Source organism: Thamnophis sirtalis, unplaced genomic scaffold, assembly GCF_051295495.1.
Source record: "Thamnophis sirtalis isolate CommonGarterSnake01/CBP01778 unplaced genomic scaffold, rThaSir2_p1.2 scaffold_12, whole genome shotgun sequence".
NCBI classification, from domain to species: domain Eukaryota; kingdom Metazoa; phylum Chordata; class Lepidosauria; order Squamata; family Natricidae; genus Thamnophis; species Thamnophis sirtalis.
The window spans coordinates 33,397,867-33,414,484 of NW_028261392.1; positions in this window are offsets into that span (position 1 = coordinate 33,397,867).

Here is a 16,618-nt window from a genome sequence, read left to right on the forward strand (position 1 = left end):
GGTACCTTCTGAAGTTTACCGACATCCAGAGCTTTTGTTTCTTTCTTTAAAAAAGAGGTCAAATATGTTCCTTCTAATACTCATTTTATCTAATGCAGAAGTTGGCAACTTGATGCCCTCCTGTTGAGTGAAACATCAACTCCATGAGCTCTTAAATGGCTTGTAAAGGGCATCATCTTACCTACCCTTAATCTAATGAAACATTAATCATGTTATGAAGCATTGTATCCAGCTTCCTCAACCAAGTATCATTCAGATATATTGGGATTACAGTTCCCCACACACCCAGTAAGTAAGCCCAATGGCTGAAGACTATGATTTCTAGAAGCTTCAGACCTGAAACATCTGCAGTGTACCACACTGGTGTAAAGGGGTTTGCCTTAATTAAGAAACTCACCAAAGTATTATATTTACCATGAATGATGAAAGTTCTTTTTGCTGAATTGAGAATCTTTTAAGTGTACAATGCAACTTAATTTTAGCATTTTCCCCTAGAACATGTTGGATTTTTTTTAAAAAAATCTGAAAATCCCTTTGGAGATATTTTTTGTTCTCCAGAAGACTAGAATTTGTCATATTTGAAAGTACAGTGAAATATTTTTTTTAATAGTTATCTATCCATCAAACATTACTCTTCCTAAAAATAAAAAGTGTATTATAAACATCTTTGAACAGTCGCACAGTCTCTCTTCATTTCCAAAATGGTACTTGTCTTCCAGGATATGGTGATGAATGCCATACTGCCATACTGTTGTCTCTTTTGGTAACCATTTTAAACGCCGGAAGAAGGGGAAAAAACAGAAAAAAAGTACCAACCTCCCTAGACTCTTCTGAGTAATTTCTAGTTATGATGGGGGAAGGATGATTATGGCAAAAGTCTTTGTCAGCTCCCCACTCCAATTATTTATTTGGAACAACTAAATAATGCATCTGCAAATACAGATTTATCAACTTGAAAACAGAGCTCTGGTATAATATTTCCTTGAAACAAATTTTCACAGCTGAAAAACTTTACATAATTCTGGTCAGCATGCCTTTTTAAAAAATGTTATAGAGCTGGAATATTCAGTGGTGGGAGAGAAAGGAGCAACCAAAATGAATGGAAGTTTAGAAGAATTTCCCTATGAAAAATGCCAATTACCTGGGCTCTTTATCTTGATGCACAGGAAGACAACAGGAGACATCATAGAGGACTAAAGAATTGTGGATGGCATAAAAATGTGGAGAAATAAAAAGTCATTTTCCTCTATTATTATGCAAAAACTCAAAGTTATCCCTTGAAGCAAAACGCTAAACAAATGGATATTGTAAGGAATCACTTTGAGTCTTTAGATTCAGAAGCTGAAGGGTTTGACCAGACTGAGCTTCAGCCTACATCTCAAGCATTATCTGAGAAAAGATTAGTGCAAGATGAATCTTCTGATCTACAGCCTGAGCTAGGCAAGGCCTTGAACCTAGTGACGTATTCAAATAAACTATGTAAAAAGGCAAAAGAAGTCAAGCTATTTGAAAAAAAGGAATTGTAGCTTATCCCATTAGCTAAGCTAGCAGTTATATAAAAACTCTGTAATTTGACTGATTCTTGGAATAATCATTGTTTGGACTGTCCACTCATCCCGTTTGATACATGGTGTAAGATATTTAAGTTAACCTTGGATGTCAATCATATTATGAGCCACGGTGGCACAGTGGTTAGAGTGCTGTACTGCAGGCCACTTCTGCTGATTTCCAGCTGCCTGCAATTTGGCAGTTCAGATCTCACCAGGCTCAAGGTTGACTCATCCTTCCATCCTTTGGAGGTGGGTAAAATGAGGACCCAGATTGTTAGGGACAATATGCTGACACTGTAAACCACTTAGAGAGAGCTGTAAAGCACTGTGAAGCGGTATATAAGTCTAAGTGATATTGTTGTTGCTATTATGTTTTCATGTTAGGTTCATACTCACAAAGTCTAAATAGCAGCAATCCCTATATAACTGGAAGGTACTAGTAGAACTGAAGAATGGTCAGTAAGACTAGAATGTTGATAAACAGGTGAAAGAGAGACTATAAAACATAATGAAATGGACAGAAGCCTCTTTGACTAGGTCATGGATCAAATTCCACGTAGAATTCTCATTGCAATAACTCATGGAAGATTTAATATAGTTATGAAATCCAAGCCAATAGAATGAACTATCCCTGATGTTTCAGCTTCTCAGATTACTAGAACAGGTCCCATTTTTGTACACCCTGCCCTTTCAATGAACTGTCCCTATATCTGTCCTTTCAGAAAGGTTAAAATTGTTGCCAGAGATATCATGATGGAAGAGATATTACCTTTTCTAAGGAGAGAGCTTTATGTAATGGGTGTACTATGCCTTGCGCCAATGAATGCATTTGAACCCAAGGGCAAGCTGCACTGCTGTTTGGCATTGTGCAATGGCCAAGCATCCTTCTGAACAGAGCAAATTCATCTGTTTGAAAGGTATCCTTCTGTAGTGGTCTGTCCTGACTAAGCTTGTATTAATTTAGGAATAGAGGAAGGGGAGGTAGGTTAGAGTTAGGACTCAGACCACAGAATGAGTGGCAGAAATATGAATTACCTGGCCACAGCTTCCGTTTCTATAATGAAATATATTATACTTATCTTTAAATTACTGCTGTTCATACCCCACATAAATTAGCATATGCAATATATATGTCATTTTTTGACTGCTTCCTTTTTAGTGATGTGTGTTTCTTTTTAGCATGTCATCCTCCCCCTCTGTCTCTCTCTCTCTCATGTATAAAAGATCTACTACATAATTTTAGTCTCTAAAGCTAATTTTAGAAATCCTTGAGGAAGGTGATAGGGTAGCATTCAAAAATTCTAGTTCCTAATATGCAATAACCAAGTCGAATGGCTTTCTATCTAGAGCGATCTGAAAACCTGTTGTGCTTTGCCGGTGGCCTGTGGAGCTGGCAGCAGAGTTGGACAGTGAGGAGGTTGGGAGAGAACATGGGCCAGTCTTGGAGTCTGGGGAAGACTTGGATGAGGGGTCTGCATCGGAGGCAGAGAGTGGGCCAGGGCCATTTGGGAGTTATTTGCTGCCTCCAGAGTCTGACATCAATGAGGCAGAAGAACAGTGTGAGCCTGTTCCCAGTGTGCACATGTGCAGAACTGCCAGAAGACAAGAACAATTAAGAAAGAAAAGAGTGACTCAGGAGTAAGGCTTGGAGATGATTTGCCCATCCCATACGACATTAAAAGAGGAGTAAATGGACATGAGCCTTTGCAGGAACCAATTAGTTCATATAGTCGGTTCAAGCTCTAAGAAGTCCTGTTTGACTCTGTGCTACTTTTGGCCTTGCATAACTACTTGGCAGTTAGCTCTCTGGCAGCATTTCAAAGGAGATAAAGGTGGGCGCTTATCAGCATTACCTTGAAATACTGTATCAACCCGAGCAGACATTTGTCAGAATCTTCACAGAATGTTTCTGAATCATTACAGGCTTTGAATGACCATAATTCACAGCTGTTTAAATAAAAGAGGGATTTGGGGACTATGTTTGTGATTTTTGCCTTCTCAGGAAGCCTAGGTCAAAACAGAATCTCTTAAGAGTCTCCCTAATCTCTACCAATGGAATAGCAGCCATTGATCAGTCTTGCTCACTGTTCTCTAATGCATTTGGCATTGTAATCTTTTATTTCTTATCTCAATTGAAATGGTGCCTATATGCATGCTACTGATTATTTTATTTTCTTGTAACTCTTTTTATGTGTTGGTTACTTCTTTCTGTTTATTCATTCCATCCTCTATGTAATATAGACAGTCTATTTCATGCATTTAATTCAATTCTTGCCTTTTTGAAGTCCACTGTTTAATTAGACTAAGTTGGAATGTCAGGCTACAATTCTAAACAGCTTGGCAACCGTTTTTTTTTTTTTTTCATTGTATAAGTGTCTGGAATGGGAAAATCTTTTAAGCATCTTCTAACAGAAGACTGAGCCTCAAAGAAAGAAGCATGTCAACCAAACATGCTTTTCACTAAAGTAAATACTGGTTCAAGTGCTGATTTCTAAACAAGTACCAGCTCCCTGTTTTGATTAAGATTATAGAAATGCAAGTCAAGTGGGTTTTTTTGGTTGTTATTGTGGTAGTGCTGGTGGTAGGCAGGGTCGCAATTAAAGATTTCATACAAGCGTATCACTGATTATGAAGTATTGACTTGCCAGTGTTTCGAAAAGCAAGCTATGTACTCGGGCCTCTTACTGTGAATTAAAACAACAGGGCAGGACAACCATTTTGCCTTGTGGTTCAATCTAAATTCGATTGATTAACGTTGTGTGTGCTTTTCTACGCAGTGCTGAAAAGACTGTTTACCATAGACTTGTAATCAACCTGCCTTACAGTACCATATTACCCCTGATAACAGAGGCTGTTGCAATTTGGGCCTGAAAGAAACCTATCTCCCAATGGCTTCTTAGATGCTTTTGTGCAGCAACCCACTCTGTTATCTCCATGTGTAATTTGTTTTTGAGAACAGTGATTTACATTTCACTTAGATTACACCTTTTAATGTATCACAAGCATAAAGTGGCTGCTGAGGAAACATGCATCCCCGCTAGATTTCAAACAGTGCATTTGAGGCTTCAGTACAGAGAATTACAACACAATTAAAATCAAAAGCTCCCTGATTATTTTATTGATGTGCGCTAACTCTGTGTAGCTATCACACTAAAACATAGTATTTTTTTGTGACATGAAATAGCATTGTACATTTTACTTTATCATCTTTTACAACCAGACATCATATTGCTGTGAGGGACTAGTTTCTTGGGTAAAAGGAGGTCAGAGAAACAAATTAATTTGGGAATAAGGGAGGGGAAATCATTGATGTTAAATTGAGCACACATTCAATAGGTAGATCTTATATGCTTTTATGTTGTAAAGACATATTTAAAAAGAAAACATAGCCATCTTTTATTCAACCATTCTTCTTGCTCAGTTAAATCAGCAAATTTAAAAGTGCTCTATGTTATTTACCAGTAAGTGGTATATGCCCATCAGTAATACTTTAATTAAAGAATGGTTCCTAACAGACAGGAAATAAACACATTGCATTTGCCCAGAATTCTTTTAAAATATGGTAGTAAACATGTCTGGCTCATACTGGATACCCAGAATCAATTTTAGAATATAAGAATGAAACATTAGGTTTCTGTTTAGGTTACTGTAATGGGTGACTTCTTCAGTGATCCAATTGGGAGAAGAAGAAAGATGTGATTCTTTGAGTTCTCATGGACTTTATCTGATTTGGTTAACTAGTTTATATATCCCATACTCTGCCAGGAGTTTCTTGCTATTTTATAGCTTGGGATCCCTCAAAATGGTGGTTTAGCATGATCATAAGCAGAATCTTGGAGCCATTATGCCATGCCTGCTTGATTTTCATCAAATTACAAAAGTAAATGTACTTGAGAGTAAATTTTAAACTTTATTACTGGTTAACTCAATATAATCAGTAATAAAGATATGCTTTATGATAGGAGTGTCAAACTCGTGTCGTCACATTGTCGTCATGTGATGTATCACACGTTTTTCCCCTTCGCTAAACCAGGCTGGCCATGACAAGCGAGTGACACATCTGGCCCAAGGGCCATGAGTTTGACACCCCTGCTTTATGATATACACTTAGATCAGGAATTTATTTCTCTATGTGACAATTGATGCTTTCTGATTGAACATCAAGACACAGAATTCCTCCAGACAAATGTCTGTTATAATGCATTGCTAAGTCTTAATATGTTTTAAGCATATATAGGCAAATACACATATGATAAAATCATATTTTGCAAAATATTTATTTTTAAATTGTTTATATTAACCAAACATTTAGTTTAAATCAGGTCCCTTTTTAATCACAATATATAATATAGGTAAAAAGGTAAAGGTTCCCCTCACACATATGTGCTAGTTGTTCCAGACTCTAGGGGGCGGTGCTCATCTCCCTTTCAAAGCCAAAGAGCCAGCACCGTCCAAAGATGTCTCCATGGTCATGTGGCTGGCATGACTAAATGCTGAAGGCACCCAGCTAGCACATATGTGTGAATGCTGTTACTTTCCCACCAAAGGTTGTCCCTATTTTTCTACTTGCATTTTTACATGCTTTCGAACTGCTAGGTTGGCAGAAGCTGGGACAAGTAACGGGAGCCCACTCTGTTATGCGGCACTAGAGATTTGAACCACAGAACTGTCGACCTTTCTGAGCCACCACATCCCTTTAAATACATATGGGTACATTCAGTTTAATCAGATTTTTTTTTCAGATATCTACTTCCCAAGATCACATAGAACTAATAGCAGTTTGCATTTCAACAGAGAGAAGAAAAAAGAGAGATTAGGAAAGCAGTATGTTCTGAGTCATTGTGTGTTGAGATGTGAAGTGAAAAAGTCATAACTTGAATAGCTCATGATTGCAAGAGGCATATCCTAAGAGTTGATCACCCATTCTGGATGCATGAGTAAGCAGAGACTGTAAGAAGAATGTAAGGTAGTACATCAATCAATTTACTGAATGAGCAAATAGGAAGCATTACAAGATGTTTTTAGGAGAGTTTGGGACAGAATTTCCATCTGGATAAGCAATTACTTATTAAGTTTCCTTTTAAGAAAGAAAGAAGAAATAAAACTTTTTTCTCATGATGTCCTAAAAAGCAAAGTTGAAGATGAATAATAGGATTTCTAAATTATATGCATTGCAATGCTTGTGGCCTAATTTGCTCTCCTGTGGCCTATTTTTTGCCCTCTAAAAATATGCACGTTTGTAGCAAAAGTGACTTGAGAAATCATTTTCTATAAAAATGAAAGAATCTCAAAGTATCGAAGAATACTAACTGCAAAATGAAAGACAGGTGTTAAATTTGTAAACAGCCTAAGAAAGAAAATAGAAGCGTCAAGAAACAATCAGATTCTTCCCTTCTGAAGCATATGTTCTATCAGGTATGTAACAGTATAGTATCTAAAATGTATGAATTCCATTCATAATTCAATGAATAACTTCAACTATATAAAGAAGGAATTGTACAATCTTGGAAAAAAACTTATCGTGATGTAGGTCCTTCTAGTCCACAGAAGGGAACTTGAAAGAGAAAGCTAATGATTGATCAAATTATGTAACTTGGAAAATTCCAATTTAAGAGATTAGGGTCTAAAATACCCAGATGAGGGACTGTTGACACTAGGTGGATTAAACCTCTGTTGGAAGAAATGTCCATCTGGGTTCAGCTCCAAGTGGGGAAAAAGACACTGGAAACACGGAAGCTGTTTGGAAAGATAGTTTTAATGGTGTACAGGACCACATGGCTTGAGGTCCTAGGCAAAAAGGGGATCACATGCTTCGATGATGTTGATTGAAGAAAAAGAAGGGGAAAGGACTTGCTGAAAGTTCCTGAGTTTTTTATACCCTCTGTCTGGCACCATCTCTCTGTTTCCTGTTCCTGTTTAAGAAATGTATTCTGATTGGTTGTCAGACTCTCAGGGGCTTAGCTAGCTAACTTTGTAGGTTGTGTGCTAAGTTTGGTTGAAACTTGGTGGATGGTGCAATGAAGGGGAATGAGGTGGAGTAGATCTTTATTATGTAGAATAGACTGGCTCAATCTTTAATGGCCCATTGACAAAGGAGTGGGGAGCTATTAAGAGTGAGTCTGTTTCCTGCCTAAAAAACATGTTACTTTGGCTCCTCATTGACAAAGGTGGAGGAAGTGAGTTTCTGCCTCCCTTTTAGGGGAAAATATTCTGCCCTTTTAATATTTCCTAAAATATTTCCAAAAATATTTCATTTTCTAGAAAAGTGGTGGGTGCTAACTTCCTACACCTCAAAAGAACTATAAAAATTGTTTTTTGTGAAAATATAGCTTATGTGATATGGGATTTTGGGATTTTAAACTTCAATTATGTGGACATTAAAAAAGTTGAAGCAAGAATCTCACATAAAGGCAAATGTGTTTCACTGTAAAAAGAGGGAGTGTTGTTGAAATAGGCATAGAAACTAAAAAAAAATCAGAAAGAACAATGATTTGTAAAACTCATGCCCTTTCTCAAAGCATTGCTATTCAGATTATGAGAAACAAGCAGTATGAACTTAAATATTTTGGTAAAGAAACTCAAACATGTTGAGTTTGATAGGTATAACCAGTGAAGATTTTTTACACCTAGAATGCAGCTCCTATAGATTATAATAATTACATAAGAGACAGCAGCAAAATGACAACTCCCACACAGCAATCCAAACAAATTAACTTGGCAATGCTATAATGAGTATGTGTATTAAAATAAGTGGAGGAATTAATAAAAGTTGCATCACAGAACTATACATTGCCCAACCAAAGAAAAACTGTTTATGATGTCTTTTTTTTAAAAAAAACCACCAAACCACAGATTTTTCATAGATGCAAGAAGCCATAGGGATGGGAGACTTTAATTACCCTACCATCTGTTGACATAATCCTTCCAGGGAATTCCTGGTTTTCCCTGTTGACAACTTTCTTCTTCAGAGGACAGAAGAAAAGACAAGAGAATTGCACTTTCCTTGGCTTGACAGAATTAATGAGATGTTTAGTTGAGAACATGAAAATAACAATAATGTTTAAGAAAACCATGGTGTAATGCTGGCATTTTTTATTTTAAGAAAACCAGAACTGAACATAATCAGATATATATCTTAAGTTCAATAAAAGCTGACTGTAATAAAATCAGACCAATGATAACTAGTGTCACATTGGAAGACAAGTTAATGTGTTTTAAAATGAATAGGAGTTCCTAAAGAAGGCTATCCTAATTCCAAAGGTTGCTGGAGAGAAATAAAGGAAGATAATATATTGCGATAAAAATCAATGGTGGGCTGCTGCCTGGTAGGACTGGTTCAGGTGAACCGGTAATTGTGATCACTGGCTGGCCCCATCCACCACTCCTGCGCTATGCTTTCCATTTATAACTAACTTTCTGGCTCATTCCCCATGCCCATGCTGCTCAGCTGAGTTCCATGGCATGCCTGCTGTACTCACTGGAGCTGCCTGAGTTGATTAGCTGCAAGTTTGAAGCTCTGTTTTAACCCCAAAGAGGCATGGGTGCACAGGCGCTCACAACCAGCGAACCGGTTGTTAAGGTATATAAGTGCAGCCCACTTCTGGATAAAATGGGAAAAAGGCATTTTAATATCGTAGTCACTGCTTCCTTAGGTCAAGACATTCCATTTGTAGCAAAAAAAAAAAGGGAGAAAGGAGTGAAGGAGGGGAAGAACAAAGGTTTTTATCCAACACCTTTAATTTCCCTTAAAATTCTTCTTTGTAAAGTTATGATCAGTCATCCTTCCTGAAGTGTAAATCTCTCCAGTTCTATATTGCAAACTAGATATATGTTCATCAGATGTGGGTTGTTGCCAGTTTGGCCAGGTTGCTGCCAGATCAGCCAAACCAGTAGTAGTGGCAGCAGGTGGCTCCGCCCACCCACCCAGACATTTCTGCACATGCACAGAAGCATTGGGATCGTGTGCGGGAACAAACCCGAACCGGTAGTAAAAAGATTAGCAATCCACCTCTGATGTCAATCTATGTAACTATATATTTTCACTGGCCATTTTACAATGATATTGGGGCCAAATTAAAGATAATAGGTGAACTCAAAGGCTTGGACCTCAAAAAAAAATCAAATTATCTTCTTGCAGATGTGTTTTCACTAGTTCTCTGTTGTTATTTACACCTAGAAAGAAATATTTAATTTTTTATTTGTAGACATGGTTTTAATTTGCTGTGACCTTTTTACATATAATACTATTTTTATTATTTTATTTTACAACATGGTTACTTTACTGTATTTTATGGTGCATTATATGTTATGATCTGTGGTTACACAATAAACATGCTTACTTTCTACATCTAACTGTTCACCATTTGACCCTTTCTCCTTCTCTGCAAATTGGCCTCAGCACTGGCAGCCAAAATAATAATAAAAGAAAATAATAAAAGAAAAGAAAATATAAAATAAACTTCTTGTTTCATTAAAAGGAGTCCTGTTCAATGGATGTAATCTCAGCAATTCTGATTCCATATTTTGCTTTTCCCTTGACAGCATTATTGTTTTGATGCATGCTTCTCTCTGTGTCATTCATTTTCTTCTTTAATGTAACTTAACTCTTATATTTCAGGTGAAATTACACTTTATACTTCAAAAAGATTCCTTCCTCGGTCATTTCACAGGCCACTCAATGAAGAAAAATAATCAAAAAGGATTAAATGATAAAATAAGACCCAGGGAATATTTAAAACAAATACAAGTGGTAAAGAGTACTGTGTAAGGATTCAGAATATTTTTTTCTCCTGTTGTTTCCTTCATGTACTCTTATTCAGTAATATTGTGTAGTAATTTCTTCAGCAGTTGGGAATTATTAGAGAAATTTGAAGATCCAGATTTATTGTTTGTTTGTTTGTTTGTTTGTTTGTTTGTTTGTTTGTTTGTTAAAACAGAGGTAGGGAACTATGGCTCTTTTATGACTTGTGGAGTCCCAGAATTCTCAGAATTCTGGGAGTTGAAGTGCACAAGTCATAAAAGTTTATATAGCTGCCCATCTTATAAACAATTTTGGACAGCTCCCAATCAAAACCTATTATTAATTAAGATTGTTGGGTTCTTTTATTTCACACTTGCTCTGAGCCAATGCAGAAACAATTTCTTTCACCTACTGAAGATGGATGAAATCCTCTTTTCTCCCACACATGGAAATCTTCTGTTAAAAAGGTGATCAATATTACTTGGTCCTATTGAAATAACTGATTGTATTATGCGTAATCTTACTTATCATACCATGATATTTACATTTATTTTTAATTATTTTAATGTTTTTAAGACTGCTTAAATTGTTTATTTTATTATACACCATCCAAAGTCACATTTACAATAATACAATAATACAAAAGCAGAGTTGGAAGGGACCTTGGAGGTCTTCTAGTCAAACTCCTGCCTAGGCAGGAAACTGTATACTGTTTCAGACAAATGGCTATCCAACATCTTCTTAAAGACTTCAGGTGATTTGGAGAATACTTTGACTCCATCTTCTTTGTGGCAACCCCTGAGATATTGGAACACTGCTATCATGTCTCCCCTAGTCTTTCTTCTTTCTTTTCATTAAACTAGACATACCCAGTTCCTGCAACTGTTCTTTATATGTTTTAGTCTCCAATCCCCTAATCATCTTTGTTGCTCTTCTCTGCACTCTTCCTTTGCTAAATGGGCAGATATATAAATTTAATAAATACATAAATGAATAAATAAACATTCTCAATCTTTTGCTTGATGCTACAGACATTGTCCATTGGCTTAAAGCAACCAGTTACATTTGGATTTGAACAGGCTTTTAACTCTGTGAAGCTGACTACTTAAAATTTGAAAATGTTTGGCTTTTTGAAGGGCTGGTGAACCTATGGCACGCATCCCAGAAATGGCACATGTAGCCATCTCTCTGGGCATGTGACCCATCATCCGTTGTTCTGGCTTCTGGAGCATGAGCCAGTTGGTCTTCAGGTGCGTGGGAGCGCCAGAAACTGGAAGAGCAACTGCCTGGTGTGCATGCAGACACCAGAAACATAATCTTCTGGTTTCTGGAATACACATGCACACTACCAGCTGGTCTTCATGCACGCATGCTAGAAACCAGAAGACCATGTGGTTGCTGTGCATGTGCGCACCAGAAACTGGAAGAACATCATCCCAGCGTGCACATGCACACTGGGTGACTGCTCTTCTGGTTTCTGTCACGCGCACATGCCAGAAAAGGTTTGCCAACACTGGCTTAGAAGATCAATATTCCTGATTTTCAACAAACAAAAAAATAGAGAACAGCTTCCAATAGCAGTGATATCACTATACCTAAACTTGAAACTTTCCATGGGTTCAGAATGTCCATTCTGAAGACTGGTGAGGAACTGGAATTCTCAGTCTTTCAAACTTTTCAGCTGAAAGTGTGATTTAAAAGGGACATTTTTTAAAAAGTCTAAACAAAATATTCAAATTTCCTACAGCTTTGTTTAGAAAAAGTAACACAAATGGCTTAAAAGGAGCAGAGAAATGCACAACAGAGTTGTCTAATATTACTACGATCAGTAATATTAATGCATGACCTCCTTCTCCTGCTTACTTAAAATTCTATTTATTAACATATATTTCTTCTGGCTATTTATATAAAAAAAACATAGTCCTCCTTGACATAACTTGCTTTTCCTATTATAGAATTGTCATCACAGAATTAGAACACCATGAATACAAAATAAAGACTACATTATCTTTGTGGTCAAAAGTAAGAAAACGTTTTATTGTAAAACAGGGTATCCCATCCCATACAAGCATCAGGAAAAAAAACCCCAAAATATGATTCTTTATTTATAACAACAATCTAGTAAGGTTAAGCACTAAAGTACACAGCTTCAATTATCTCATTTTGGTTACAAACCGCTTGAATTAAAATATTTTTAAATGCCCAATGAATTTGGCTAGAAAGTTAATCAATTTTAATTATGTTTCATGACAAATGGTAAAACAGCATGCCAATCTAACTCTAGCTGTATACTAAAATGGTATTTGCAAGTGATGGAATGCACCAAAGCACAAACAGACATATGTATTCTTCTCAATAATGATAGGCTATCAATGATCTCCATCTGCACTTGGTAATTGATTTTTATTTAGATTTTATTTCTGTTTAAAAAAATTTATCCTGCCTTTTTAATTTTTTTATATAAATAACTCAAGGTGGCAAACATGCCCAATGCCCTCCTCTTATTTTCTCCACAACAATAACACTATGAGATGAGTTAGCCAACTTTCTTGCCTTTGGTGGGACTAGATAGAGAACAAAGAAACTCTCCCCACTGAATAGAAGGACAGAAAGGTTGTTTCCAAAGCAGTCAAATGTCAGAGTTATATGATCTAAAATATGTATAGTTCCATTTTGAGGTGGTGATACATATACAGAGTAGATACACACATTCTACTCCTAAAAATTGAAAGAAGGAAGAAAAATTATCATATGATTTTTTAATAAACACAGTGAATCACATACATAATGTAGAGAGATTTTAATACATTATATGTGTGTAGGTATATATTTGCCTGTTTGTGTGTTTATATGTCTGTATGTAAACACACAGAGACATGTACAGACACACAATATCTACACATATTTAACAGCTTACTTTTTAAAAGCAAATATAAATATGCTTTGTTTTTGTGTTGTTTTGTTTTGATGTGGTATACAACTTTTTAAATACGTAATTTGCATGAAATATTTGATAGAGAATGACAGACTTTAGTGGACCCCAGAATTACTGCCATCTGGCACCCTGACAGAATCTGTATTGATGGAACCTTCAATTTTGATCTGAAATAAATATGTATTTTTCTCCAGTACTGGATTTGGTCCAGTTTCTATCTTTTCCTAATTTAGAAGCTCTACTACCAAATTAGTAAGCCATTTTGTAAAATGTGAGGGAATTGTTCATATAGTTAACAAATAAAAGGAAGTTTCTCAATAGAAAATAGTATAGCCAACCTTTTATCCCTAAACTGATTTAGAGTTAATTTTTCATTCTAAATTTTGATTTCTTCTCTCTCTCTCTCTCTCTCTCTCTCTCTCTCTCTCTCTCTCTCCTTTTCTCTCCCTCCCTCCCTCCCTCGCTCCTGCTTTCCCACTCTCTCATCTCAAATTCTGTGATGTCTAAGTTTTATATATGTAAACTATGTAATACATACCATATTACATATGTAATACAGGTATATATTGTTCTGACATTCAAAATTATTTGCATCTTTTCTATGTTCTATTTATAATAGTTGGAGGATCAAGAGTAGTTAACAAAATCAAAAAGTAGTTAGCACAGAGGATAATTCTTTTATTTTAAAAGTGCTTATTTGTCACACAGCCCCATGCAAAGATACTGAAGTTCTCTTTTTTCTCACTGTTTTCTTGCAGGATCTTGTGACTAGGCAGCAGCCATGATGAATGTGATTTCAAGAAATGCAGGATTTTGGAGAAGTCTGATGCAACTGTTTGACCTGAGTTGGTCAGTTGCTTTAGAAAATTGTGGCATTCTTCTTTCCCATTTTTCTTTTCGTAAAAAGTGATGTTAAGATTAATACTGTCATTATTTTACTCATAGTAGGAGAGGAAAAAAAACATAATGTCCTTTTTGAGGAATAAAGCACATAACTAATAAAGAGGTAGAATTTATTTTATTGAGAAAAAAAATAGAAATATCTTTGACACATTGTTTTTGTGTGTTTCAAAATGAAAGTTGGATATCTTTTATATAGATATAGTTTTTGAACTTCTAACAAACCTTTATGACAACTTAGTTTCAAATCTATTTTTTATGTTTTATTAAAAAGACCTGGCTAACATTTTCAATTTCTTTTACTAAGGATTACATTGTTGAATTTATTCAATATTTTTTATTAGATCCCTTTACAATTTACCTATTCATTGATTCATCACGTTTGATTTGAAAAGTCTAGTAGGATTAGAAAATAAGCGGGGTCTGGCCCGATTGATACTTCACTTCAAAGCAGAGGTGGGTTGATCCCGGTTTGGCCCAGATTGCGCAAACCGTAGTAGCAGCGGTGGGAGGCTCCATCCACTCGCCCATTGTGCACAAGGGCACAACCGGTAGTAAAAAAAATTAGCAACCCACCACTGCTTCAAAGTATAACAGAACTGTAGATATGATTGGGGAACCAATAAAAAAATACCTTGGCAGAAATTAGTAGCAAACCATCTACATACAACTGCCAAGAAACCTTAACATACATGTTGCTGCTGTCAAGAGGAGTTATTTTTTCCTTACCTGATTTGGAAACATTAAAATGTGGCATTCTGGGTTCTTTCATTAACAGAAATGTATCATATGTCATTAGGCTGAATTTTAATACCTACCATTTATTTAATATATCTATTCATTCATTTATTCAAATACTGGATCAAATTATTGAACATTATTTAATAAAATTCAAAAATCGCAATTTAATATTATTAACATATTCAAAAGAATAATATTTGGAAATCCTATCACACCAAATATATTTAATGTATAAATCATATTTTTTAAACTTTGCTATATATATATATTTAATTAGTTTTGTTTTATGTAAACATAAAATAAAAAATATCATTCTTTAATTGATATTTTACCTATAATTAGCTATGTTATATATATATATATATAAAGTATATATATAAAGTATAATACTTTATATACTTTATATATTAAATACTTTATATACTTTTATACTTTTAAAGTATAAAAAGTATATATATATATACTTTTTCTTATAATAAAAAAAATCCTAACCTAATATTACTATTTTATGTGGTATTTATTTATCTATATGGAACTACAAATAATTCAAAAAGGCTATTTTAATGTAACCAGAATTTTTAACACACTACAACTTCATCATTTCACTTTTATTAATATTTTATCAGAGACAAAAACCTAGGGGACAGTTCAGTGTAGCTAATTAATCTTGCAGAGCAAAAAGCTAGTGGGCAGTTAACCTAAGATGTACTAAGTGAATTTTATCAATTAGGGAATAAATTCTTATTTTAGAATATTAAAGAAGCTCAAAAACTGCAGTATAACATTCTTTTTTAAAAATGCAGCTTATAGTTTGATTTTAAATAGGCCCATTGAGAATTGACATTACTTTTAAAAAGATTAGTTTCAGAAAAAAAGCATGCTGCAAAACTTTGGATATGGACTATGCAGGTATAATATCAGTTATGTACTTTGGGATACTTTTGTAGAAAACGTAGCATATCTTTTCTTTCTCCAGTATCTTTTCCCTTATCTTTATTCACCCATACACACATGTGCAGTTATAACACAAACAAAAAGTTGTCACTGACATAAAAAAATTGCTCCTGTCTGTCCTATGGTGGCCATCATAATTTATTTCAGTATAGAAATGCTTAGATCATTCCATAATCTGTAATCATTCTGTAATCTACGCAGATCAAGAGCTTTGTCCTAATTTTACAAATAATGTCATAAAGGCTATTCATAAGGATATATGAGGGGGTGGGTGGGTAGATGGATGGATGGATGGATGGATGGATGGATGGATGGATGGATGGATGGATGGATGATGATGATAGATAGATAGATAGATAGATAGATAGATAGATAGATAGATAGATAGATAGATAGATGATAGGGATGGAGACCAATAGGTAGGCAGGCAGGCAGATAGACAAATATGAGGAGTCCTTGGTGATTTCTGAGCTTAGTTTTCTTGCAGATGTTTCATTACTCAAACTAACACCATTAGTGATAGGTAGGCAGGCAGGCAGGCAGGCAGGCAGGCAGGCAGGCAGGCAGGTAGGTAGGTAGGTGATAGATAATAGATAATAGATAGATAGACAGATGATAGATAGATAGATAGATAGATAGATAGATAGATAGATAGATAGATAGATAGATAGATAGATAGATAGATAGATAGATGATATAAACGATGGAAAGATGGAAATATATGCTTTCCACTTTTTAGACTATAACATTGTCGACATTCTTACTACATTATATAATACATACTTCCATTTTAAAAGA